The sequence below is a fragment of the Salmo salar genome, chromosome ssa13 (genome assembly GCF_905237065.1).
Source record: "Salmo salar chromosome ssa13, Ssal_v3.1, whole genome shotgun sequence".
Classification (NCBI taxonomy): domain Eukaryota; kingdom Metazoa; phylum Chordata; class Actinopteri; order Salmoniformes; family Salmonidae; genus Salmo; species Salmo salar.
The window spans coordinates 102780006-102791755 of NC_059454.1; positions in this window are offsets into that span (position 1 = coordinate 102780006).

The following is an 11750-nucleotide window of genomic DNA, read 5'->3' on the forward strand; positions in this document are numbered from 1 at the left end:
CGGTTTGTCTCCAGAAAAATGTTTGTGTGCCCGAAAAGCCCCAAAAATATAAATAAGTGAAGTCCAAAATGAACATAACACACACCTTCACTGTCACATCTTGATCTGTTTCACCCGTACTGTGCTTGTCTCCACCCCCCACCAGGTGTATTCTATTCTTCTCCATTATCCCCTGTGTATTTATACCTGCGTTTTCTATTTGTCTGTTGCCAGTCCGCCTTGTCCCATCAAGTCATGCCAGCATCTTTCTCCGTGTTTTTTCCTCTTTCTGGTTTTTGCTCTAGTCTCCCTGGTTACGCCATGTCCTGCCTGTCCTGAGCCTGCCTGCCGTCTACGTTTGTCAACTATTACCAGGATTACCAACCCCTGCCTGTCCTCGACCTGCATGTCGCTTACCCCCGTATATTCAATACATCTCTGAGACTTCAACCATCTGCCTCACGTGTCTGCATCTGGGGCTCATACTAAGACATTATACACACACACGCACACACGCACACACACAAACATACACGCACATACACACACGCACACACACACACACACACACACACACACACACACACACACACACACACACACGCACATACACACACACACACACACACACACACACACACACACACACACACACACACACACACACACACACACACACACAAAAACACTAGATTTAGATGAGATCTCTGTTTACCCACATGAAAAAATAGTATACTATGGTATAAATACTGTAGCATTACTATATTTATAATCTATATTCACTGTATTGTTTTTACTGTGATGATTGTAGTATACAGTATTATTTACAATAGTGTTTTTGCGGACATGACTGTAATATACTGGGCGGATTACTTGAGAAAATGTAATCCGCTACTGATTAAAGTTACATGAAAAATAAAGTAATCTGGTAATGTAATCCTTTGGATTGCTCAACATGAGTAACGTAATACGATTATGTTCTGATTACTTTTGGATGATCTTTCACTTATAGCCTAAAAAACCAAGACATATTTACAAATATTAATCTAATATAGCATTTTTATCCCCATTTAGTAACATGACTATTTCTATACTAACATTTTCAGTTGGTGGCACCAGCCCGTGATTTGGTCGCACCACAAGATGGGAGGGCTGCCGTCTTATCGGCTCTTAACCAATCATGATGATCGTGGACTAAAGGAAAAGGAGGACCAAGCACGCCCCCATTCTCATTGACGGGGCTGCAGTGGAGCAGGTTGAGAGCTTCAAATTCCTTGGCGTCCACATCACCAACAAACTAAGATGGTTCAAGCACACCAAGACAGTCGTGAAGAGGGCACAACAAAACCTATTCCCCCTCAGCAGACTGAAAAGATTTGGCATGGGTCCTCAGATTCTCAAAAGGTTTTACAGCTGCAGCATCGAGAGCATCCTGACGGGTTGCATCACTGCCTGGTATGGCACCTGCTTGGCCTCCGACATCAAGGCACTACAGAGGGTAGTGTGAATGGCCCAGTACATCACTGGGGCCAAGCTTCCTGCCATCCAGGACCTCTATTCCAGGCGGTGTCAGAGGAAGGCCCTAAAAATTGTCAAAGACTCCAACCACCCTAGTCATAGACTGTTCTCTCTGCTACCGCACGGCAAGCGGTACCGGAGCGCCAAGACTAGGTCCAAGGCGCCAAGGCTCCGGTATCTGTTGCTGCAGGATTATTTTCCTGCTGTAACAAACTGGCTAAAATCTGTACTACAGTGTGGAGTATAGTATTCTACACTATACTACAGTTTACGACAGAATTCTATGGAATTCTATAGTTAGTACTACAGTATTCTATAGTAAACTGTAGTATTTATTTTATGTGGCTAGAGCTGACTGAACACCCATTTACCCCACCACTGGGCCTCCACTTCAGGGATGTTTTTACTTCAAAGCCTCTCTGCTGGGAGGCTGGAGGCCCATTAGTCCAAACCCATGCAGAGAGACAGAGTGACTGGGGGGAGAGAGGACTGCTAGATTGGCTATATCTTTGACTTTCATCTTCTCTGGTTCTCAAAATAGCAGCTGAGCACTTAAGTTAAGACACCGTAGGAACTTAAGGAAGCAGAGACAGGGAGGGAGTGTCAGTATGCAGCAGGCACAAGTGTGTGAGCGTGTGTGTGTGTGTGTGTGTGTGTGTGTGTGTGTGTGTGTGTGTGTGTGTGTGTGTGTGTGTGTGTGTGTGTGTGTGTGTGTGTGTGTGTGTGTGTGTGTGTGTGTGTGTGTGTGTGTGTGTGTGTGTGTCTGTGTCTGTGAGAGAGAGAGAGAGAGAGAGATCCTCCCCAGGGGTTTACTTTCTCCTCTTCTGAGTCACTATGAGACGAGAATGAAAGACAGGGAAAGGCAGGTACACACGCAGACAGGCTCGGGCGCCGTCATGTTCACGCCATCTCGTGTCTGTTTGGCACTCATTTCCATGCCCAGGAGGTCTCACCTGTGAAGTACAAGTACGTCAAACGACAGTGACGCTTAGTCGACAGCTGTATCTCCTGTCTGATCACTCACTCCTTGGCGAAAGTTATCCTGTACCCTTCCCCCTTTAGCCCTATCACTGATGATTACTGTGGTGTCTTTAGCCCTATCACTGATGATTACTGTGGTGTCTTTAGCCCTATCACTGATGATTACTGTGGTGTCTTTAGCCCTATCACTGATGATTACTGTGGTGTCTTTAGCCCTATCACTGATGATTACTGTGGTGTCTTTAGCCCTATCACTGATGATTACTGTGGTGTCTTTAGCCCTATCACTGATGATTACTGTGGTGTCTTTAGCCCTATCACTGATGATTACTGTGGTGTCTTTAGCCCTATCACTGATGATTACTGTGGTGTCTTTAGCCCTATCACTGATGATTACTGTGGTGTCTTTAGCCCTATCACTGATGATTACTGTGGTGTCTTTAGCCCTATCACTGATGATTACTGTGGTGTCTTTAGCCCTATCACTGATGATTACTGTGGTGTCTTTAGCCCTATCACTGATGATTACTGTGGTGTCTTTAGCCCTATCACTGATGATTACTGTGGTGTCTTTAGCCCTATCACTGATGATTACTGTGGTGTCTTTAGCCCTATCACTGATGATTACTGTGGTGTCTTTAGCCCTATCACTGATGATTACTGTGGTGTCTTTAGCCCTATCACTGATGATTACTGTGGTGTCTTTAGCCCTATCACTGATGATTACTGTGGTGTCTTTAGCCCTATCACTGATGATTACTGTGGTGTCTTTAGCCCTATCACTGATGATTACTGTGGTGTCTTTAGCCCTATCACTGATGATTACTGTGGTGTCTTTAGCCCTATCACTGATGATTACTGTGGTGTCTTTAGCCCTATCACTGATGATTACTGTGGTGTCTTTAGCCCTATCACTGATGATTACTGTGGTGTCTGGCCATGACTTAGAGGCAGTAAGTGTTGATGGAGAATAAAAATATAAAAACTGAACCAGCACCTGAACTAGACCCCCCCTCCCCTCCCCCCGACTCTACTGATAGCTACTTTATTGACGTAAAATGTACTTTCTGTGATATGTGGTTGTCCCACCCAGCTATCATAAGATGAACGCACTAACTGTAAGTCGCTCTGGATAAGGGCGTCAGCGAAATGACTAAAATGTAAATTACACTGACTAGCTGTCAATCATGCTGATGAGATATGATGTGTTGGCAGGTGTTACTGGTATTAACATGGGAAAGGAGACGACAGAAGATTTAAACACCTGGGGTATAATACAAAGCAGGATCAACGAGTTACCCGGCTAACTTTCATAAACAACCAGAAATAACTATCGGTTTGATAACTATTGACCCCAACCTAATCTTAAATATGTGTTTTTGGTTTTTGAGTCAATCTTTCAAAAAAATGTAAAGTTCTTTCAGAATATTTATTCAAGTTAGCTGGCTAAGTCATTGATCTTGCTTTGTAGTATACCCCTCTGCTAGCTAAGGTAATTGGTGGTAGAAATTAGTGGACAAACAACAATATCTGGGTCATTGTGCTTGGACAGGACCTGTGCTTGTAGACATGCTGCGTGCTAAAATGAAAGCCACACAATATTTTGGGATACAGTATATTATGATTCTCCCTGACTAGATTACTTTTATCCGGTTCAAAATGAAACCTACCATAGATAAAGCTGAGATGCTTTGGCCAAGCTTACAAGACCGTGCCCAGGTGAGAGAGACAATACCTGGTAGTTTCACTGGATCTTTCTGTCAAGACATGTTGCACAGAGCATTACACAGACAACAGTACATCTTTAGAAAGCAGGGTTGGCTGGTGTACTCTATGATAGGCCAAACCTCTCTTTACCTCGCTTCTCTCTTTCTCTCTTTTTACATGTGAGATACAACATAAAGCTTTGTCCCTCAGGGGATGAATACCACAAAGAGCAGTCTCATAAAACTGTCTTTAATCATTTATTGTGTCAGAAGAAGAGGCGAGCAGCTCCTACCTCCCTGAGAGCTGCTGGTGTGTCTGTCTGTCTGTCTGTCTGTCTGTCTGTCTGTCTGTCTGTCTGTCTGTCTGTCTGTCTGTCTGTCTGTCTGTCTGTCTGTCTGTCTGTCTGTCTGTCTGTCTGTCTGTCTGTCTGTCTGTCTGTCTGTCTGTCTGTCTGTGTGTGTGTGTGTGTGTGTGTCCCTCCCCTAGAGCTGGGGTATGATGTAAGACGAGAGGTAACCTGTTTCATTTCTACCATTTAAGGCAGAGAAGGATTGTTGTCTGAAAGACAGCGGAGACAGACAGCTGAGACAGACAAAGGAGAAAGACAGGGGAGACAGACAGGGGAGACAGACAAGGGAGACAGAATGTCCTACCAGTGGCAGTACAGTTGGAAGAGGTTTTTATACATTCCAAAAGAGAGAATCAAATCAAAGTCTGATAAGTAAAACAAAACAATGACTGCGTCCTAAATGCGCCCTATCCCCTATATAGTGCATTACCTTTGCCCCTCTATCCATAGGGCTCTGGTCAAGAGTAGTGCACTATGTAGGGAATAGGGTGCCATTTGGGACTTAGATACAGTGGAAAAAGGAGCTCTGTTCATGTCCAGTCAGGCTTGTCATGGTGGAGCAGTTACGAAACAAGCTCAGCCTCACCGAAAGGAGTGAGTGAGTGAGAGGGAGAGAGAGGGAGGGAGGGAGAGAGAGAGAGAGAGGGAGGGAGGGAGGGAGGGAGGGAGGGAGGGAGAGGGAGGGAGAGAGAGAGAGAGAGAGAGAGAGAGGGAGAGAGAGAGAGAGAGGGAGGGAGGGAGGGAGAGAGAGAGAGGGAGGGAGGGAGGGAGAGAGAGAGAGAGAGAGAGGGAGAGAGAGAGAGAGAGAGAGAGAGAGAGAGAGAGAGGGAGGGAGAGAGGGAGGGAGAGAGAGAGAGGAGGGAGGGAGAGGGAGGGAGGGAGGGAGAGAGAGAGAGAGAGAGAGAGAGAGGGAGGGAGGGAGGGAGGAGAGAGAGAGAGAGAGAGAGAGAGAGAGAGAGAGAGAGAGAGAGAGAGAGAGAGAGAGAGAGAGGGAGGGAGAGAGAGAGAGAGAGAGAGAGAGAGAGAGAGAGAGAGAGAGGGAGGGAGAGAGAGAGAGAGAGGGAGGGAGGGAGGGAGGGAGGGAGGGAGGGAGAGAGAGAGAGAGAGAGAGAGAGAGAGAGAGAGAGAGAGAGAGAGAGAGAGAGAGAGAGAGAGAGAGAGAGAGAGAGAGAGAGAGAGGGAGGGAGAGAGGGAGGGAGAGAGAGAGAGAGGGAGGGAGGGAGAGAGAGAGAGGGAGGGAGGGAGGGAGAGGGAGGGAGGGAGGGAGGGAGGGAGGGAGGGAGGGAGGGAGGGAGAGAGAGAGAGAGAGAGAGGGAGGGAGGGAGAGAGAGAGAGAGAGAGAGAGAGAGAGAGAGAGGGAGGGAGGGAGAGAGGGAGGGAGGGAGAGAGAGAGAGAGAGAGATCAGGATGTTTCTACATTCCTTGTCAGCTCAGCTGCTCTGCTCGACCTTTACAGAAAGCTGTAGGAACATCTTGTTTTGATTTATTAATTGTGAAATGTGTTACTGCAAGTATATACTGTTAGTGGACTATGGCACTGCAATAAGACTGTCAGTATAGAGTTAGTGGACTATGGCAGTGCAATAAGACTGTCAGTATAGAGTTAGTGGACTATGGCAGTGCAACAAGACTGTCAGTATAGAGTTAGTGGACTATGGCACTGCAATAAGACTGTCAGTATAGAGTTAGTGGACTATGGCACTGCAATAAGACTGTCAGTATAGAGTTAGTGGACTATGGCAGTGCAGTAAGACTGTCAGTATAGAGTTAGTGGACTATGGCAGTGCAATAAGACTGTCAGTATAGAGTTAGTGGACTATGGCAGTGCAATAAGACTGTCAGTATAGAGTTAGTGGACTATGGCAGTGCAATAAGACTGTCAGTATAGAGTTACTGGACTATGGCACTGCAATAAGACTGTCAGTATAGAGTTAGTGGACTATGGCAGTGCAATAAGACTGTCAGTATAGAGTTAGTGGACTATGGCAGTGCAGTAAGACTGTCAGTATAGAGTTAGTGGACTATGGCAGTGCAATAAGACTGTCAGTATAGAGTTAGTGGACTATGGCAGTGCAGTAAGACTGTCAGTATAGAGTTAGTGGACTATGGCAGTGCAATAAGACTGTCAGTATAGAGTTAGTGGACTATGGCAGTGCAGTAAGACTGTCAGTATAGAGTTAGTGGACTATGGCAGTGCAATAAGACTGTCAGTATAGAGTTAGTGGACTATGGCAGTGCAATAAGACTGTCAGTATAGAGTTAGTGGACTATGGCAGTGCAATAAGACTGTCAGTATAGAGTTACTGGACTATGGCACTGCAATAAGACTGTCAGTATAGAGTTAGTGGACTATGGCAGTGCAATAAGACTGTCAGTATAGAGTTAGTGGACTATGGCAGTGCAGTAAGACTGTCAGTATAGAGTTAGTGGACTATGGCAGTGCAATAAGACTGTCAGTATAGAGTTAGTGGACTATGGCAGTGCAGTAAGACTGTCAGTATAGAGTTAGTGGACTATGGCAGTGCAATAAGACTGTCAGTATAGAGTTAGTGGACTATGGCAGTGCAGTAAGACTGTCAGTATAGAGTTAGTGGACTATGGCAGTGCAATAAGACTGTCAGTATAGAGTTAGTGGACTATGGCAGTGCAGTAAGACTGTCAGTATAGAGTTAGTGGACTATGGCACTGCAATAAGACTGTCAGTATAGAGTTAGTGGACTATGGCACACTACATCCTCATGTTAGATTAAAGGCATTCAATGAAATGTCCCAATACTGATTCAAAATCCATAGTAGTACTAGAGGTTCTTACATGAGAAAGACCCAGATAATATATGGCCTGAGGGGAAATAGAGTGAGGTCTCTGTATGGATGGAATGCACATACCGGTACAGTACAGCTGTTAAAACTTCCTCCAGTGTCTAAGCCTGAAGGGCAGCAAGCCAGACCTTGACTACAGTCTCAGGTTCATAAGAACCATAAGGAAACTCCATTCTCTTAAAGTGGAACTGACAGCGTTTTAACTACTTTGCAGATATGAAACAAACAGACAATCATAATATCAATCAAAAATATCAAATTCCCAGTTTATGTTACAAAAGCAACTTTATAAGAGGTTTTAAAAATAGGTTCTATTTGACTCAGCGTTCCATGACATACACTAAGGCATTGTTGGCAGAATAGATGGATGCAGTTCAATACATGATTAATATAATTCACCAATACATTTATTGGTGGTCCAAAACATATTGCTATCAGGTTGTAAATCACAGCTAGAATACCTGGTACATTGTTTGCTGCCTCCACCCATTCGGGATGCACTGTTTCACGCTAAATGACTCAATATTTTGAACACAAACTGTAACTAAGGCTGGGAATGTCAATACAATCAAACTAGCAAGGGCAATGATCACAAGTCAATCATAACATGGCTAATAGACTGGCGCACATGTGTCAAACACAAGGCCTGGGGGGCCGAATAGTACACACAAGCAAGTATAAATGAGTCAACAGTTGAGTCATTTACTTTATGAAATTACAGCCTGATGTGCTCCCATCAGTGAATTCAACTTCAATTGCGCTGCTTTTGTGTGTCCCGTTTACAGCGCACAGCAGAGCGAAAGTGTACAGACACATGCCACAGTCCTAGTGAGGCTACTAAAATGTTGCAGTCTGGCTTCGGTTTCTAAAGCTTGACAATAAATAACCCAAAAACTAAACCTGCAACAAGACACATGTAGGCCTATTACAGCAACATTAGAGTAGTAGCCTAGGCTACAATACATTTAGAGTGCACCATGCAGCAATGCTGGTTACAACAACCTATAGCTACGTTTTTGTTATTTGGAGTTATTAAATACATTTTGATTAGGGTTCGCAGCATGCACATCTGCAAGCATAGCAGTAAAGGCTGGACAAATATGATTTATTTCTTCTTTTGTTTTAATATGTTAAAATGCTATATACAGCATCCTACGTAGATAAGTGGACATTATAAAGGGCTATAGTTTGACACCGCTGGGCTAGCGTATCTATTTATGTAGCTAGCTATCTATTTAGCAAGCTAAAAACATGGTGTCTAACCTTAGCTAGCTAGCTGCTGGTAGGATGTCATGTCATTGGAGGAGTGGGTGAGTGACCTACTTTTCCCCTCATGTCGTTTTTTGGTAGTAACAGCTAGAGATGCAGGTGTCATTTGGTTAGCTAGCAAGAAATGTGAATTGCTTTGCTAGCTAGATAGCTACGCTGTACTTAAATTACTGTTATCCACAGTTAGCATATCTCTTAGTTGTCAATCAAATGTATTTGGCATCGATCAAATGTGACTAGATTTTGGGATGAAATGTATTCTGGAACATGTGAACTTTCATGTGCCTTAATAACAAGATGGTATGCCATCTGCAAATACAAATACAATTGTTAAATTACGAGCCTAGTTGGTTTAGCCATGGAAAAAGACAGACACCTTCCCGCTAGCCATGATTGGCTGAGATAATGGATGTGCTGGACATGCCGAGAGATGAGTTTGGATTGGTCTGCCACACTCAAACCTTACACCCCAAGCCGATCACTCTGTTCTCTTGGCCCTCCCACTCCTACGGGGGGCAGCTCCTGCTCAGCCCAGTCCAAGCTCTTCTCTGTCCTGGCAGTCCAATGGTGGAACCAGCTTCCCCCTGAAGCTAGGACGCATTCCATCTTCCGAAAACATCTGAAACCCTACCTCTTCAAAGATTGTCTTAAATAATCCTCCTCACCCCCCAGCTCTGATTCTACTGATAGCTACGATATTGATGAAAAATGTACTTTCTATGCCTGTGATATGTGGTTGTCCCACCTAGCTATCTTAAGATGAATACACTAACTGTAAGTTACTCTGGATAAGAGCGTCTGCTAAATGACTAAAATGTAAATGTAAAATGTAGCATGCTTCTGTCTATAACATGAGCTGCTCAGTACTGTAGGTCTACTGTAGATAATCCTTTATACTGCTTTTTTTTTTTTAAAAGGCAAGCTGCAGAAGGATGAGCAGGCTACTATTCCCCATTGTTTATCAGCGCAATTTTGACGGCCAACTAGCTGAAAACTTTACAGAGGGTTTATCTAATGTTCCCTGTTAGATTTGAGCTTATCTTGCTCTGGCTAGCATTAGTTGTTGATCTTAATGTGCATAGGCAACTGAGGTAGAGATAGCCTATCTTTTCACGGTTGATCAATAAGACTGTAAAATTCCCAAATGTAAGAGGACTCCCGTGGTATTTACATATTTAAAGAAATCCATTCAGGTGTATTTTCTGGCTTTGGTGAATGCGCTCAAATGATTTAAAGTCGCGCTGTTGCTACTGCCTGTAAACGCACAGTCCAGATAAACGTGAATGACAGTAAGGCCATGTGGCAAATGGTTTGTTTCCATAAAGGCCTACTTATCAGGGCACAAGGCGAGACCTGCAGACACAGGTAGATGGTTGGAGCCTTAAATGTTTATTGATCCAAAAAGGGGTAGGCAAGAGAATGGTCGTGGACAGGCAAAAGGTCAAAACCAGTTCAGAGTCCAGGAGGTACAGAGTGGCAGGCAGGCTCGAGGTCAAGGCAGGCAGAATGGTCAGACAGGTGGGTACAGAGTCTAGAAACAGTCAAGGGTCAAAACCGGGAGGACTAGCAAAAAGAGACTAGAAAAGGCAGGAGCACAGGAAAAACACGCTGGTTGACATGAACATACAAGACGAACTGGCACAGAGAGACAGGAAACACAGGGATAAATACACTGGGAAAAACAAGTGACACCTGGAGGGGGTGGAGACAATCACAAGGACAGGTGAAACAGATCAGGGTGTGACACTACTGTAGCTCTGATTGGCTATGGTGCACCGGTCTGCGTAGACTCCAGTCCTGGACGAGACAGATGTTTCTAGTAGGTTTTAGTAGGTTTTATTTACTGCAGTGTCTATTAATTGTCCAAACACACGGCCGCTTTCCCACTCTATATTGCTATAGAATTTTCACAAATGCCTTACTATACGTCATTCCCAAACATTCTATGAATTTATGAAAATGTGAAAATGACCATATCTAAGTGCTCGCTTGTCAGAAAATATTTTAAAAAGTGTCATAATTTTCCTGGGGGTGTAAATGAACAGATTTTAATACGATTTTATGTCGCTAAAACGCTGTCAGTTCCACTTTAACTCAATGGAGATAAGATCTACAAACAATAAAGGGAAGTTATAAGATGCTACCTGACCTGAGTGGTCCTCTCATATGTTCCAGACGGATATTTGTGTATCCCAAATGGCACCCTATTCCCTACATAGTACACTATTTTGTTTACCAGAGCTCTGTTAAAAAAATTGTGCACTATATATGGAAAAGGGTGCCATTTGGGATGCAGAATTGTGATGAACAGTATCAAGTGTTACTTAGCTACACTTTGTTCCAATCAGGAAACCCTGAGTCAGCAGAAGGAATGACTCCGGATCAGGATCAGGGCTGGGAGGGCTGGGAGGACCGGAAGGGCGACGCGGACGACTCCCATCTGAGCAGTAAGGCTCCAGGCTCCATATATACGGTAATGGTCCATTGTGGCTCAGTTAGTAAGAGGGTGTTGAAGGTTCAAGGCTCCTCAGGACTCCATGTACAGTACACGAGTATAGCACCAAGGAGAGATTCATGGGAAGGCCTTTAGGCCAACACACTTGGGGTGTAAAATCACAAATCACACTGTATATGTCTTACACTTGTTAACTTGGAGGGAAATAGCTGCTGAATACAAGAAATAGTCACATATCCAGCTTTTTTCAACTTAACCGCTTCCTTACTCCAGGCTGTATCACATCCGGCCGTGATTGGGGAGTCCCATAGGGCGGCTCACAATTGGTACAGCGTCATCCGGGTTTGGCCGGGGTAGGCCGTCATTGTAAATAATAATTTGTTCTTAACTGACTTGGCAAGTTAAATAAAGGTTAAATTGAAAAAAATATATATATACCATACAACCCAGCCCCAGCCACGATCCCCATCCCCATCCCCATCCCCTGCCCTGATCCCCATCCCCATCCCCTGCCCTGATCCCCATCCCCTGCCCCTGATCCCCATCCCCTGCCCTGATCCACATCCCCATCCCCTGCCCCTGCCCTGATCCCCATCCCCATCCCCTGCCCTGATCCCCATCCCCTGCCCCTGCCCTGATCCCCATCCCAATCCCCAGCCCCATCCCCTGCCC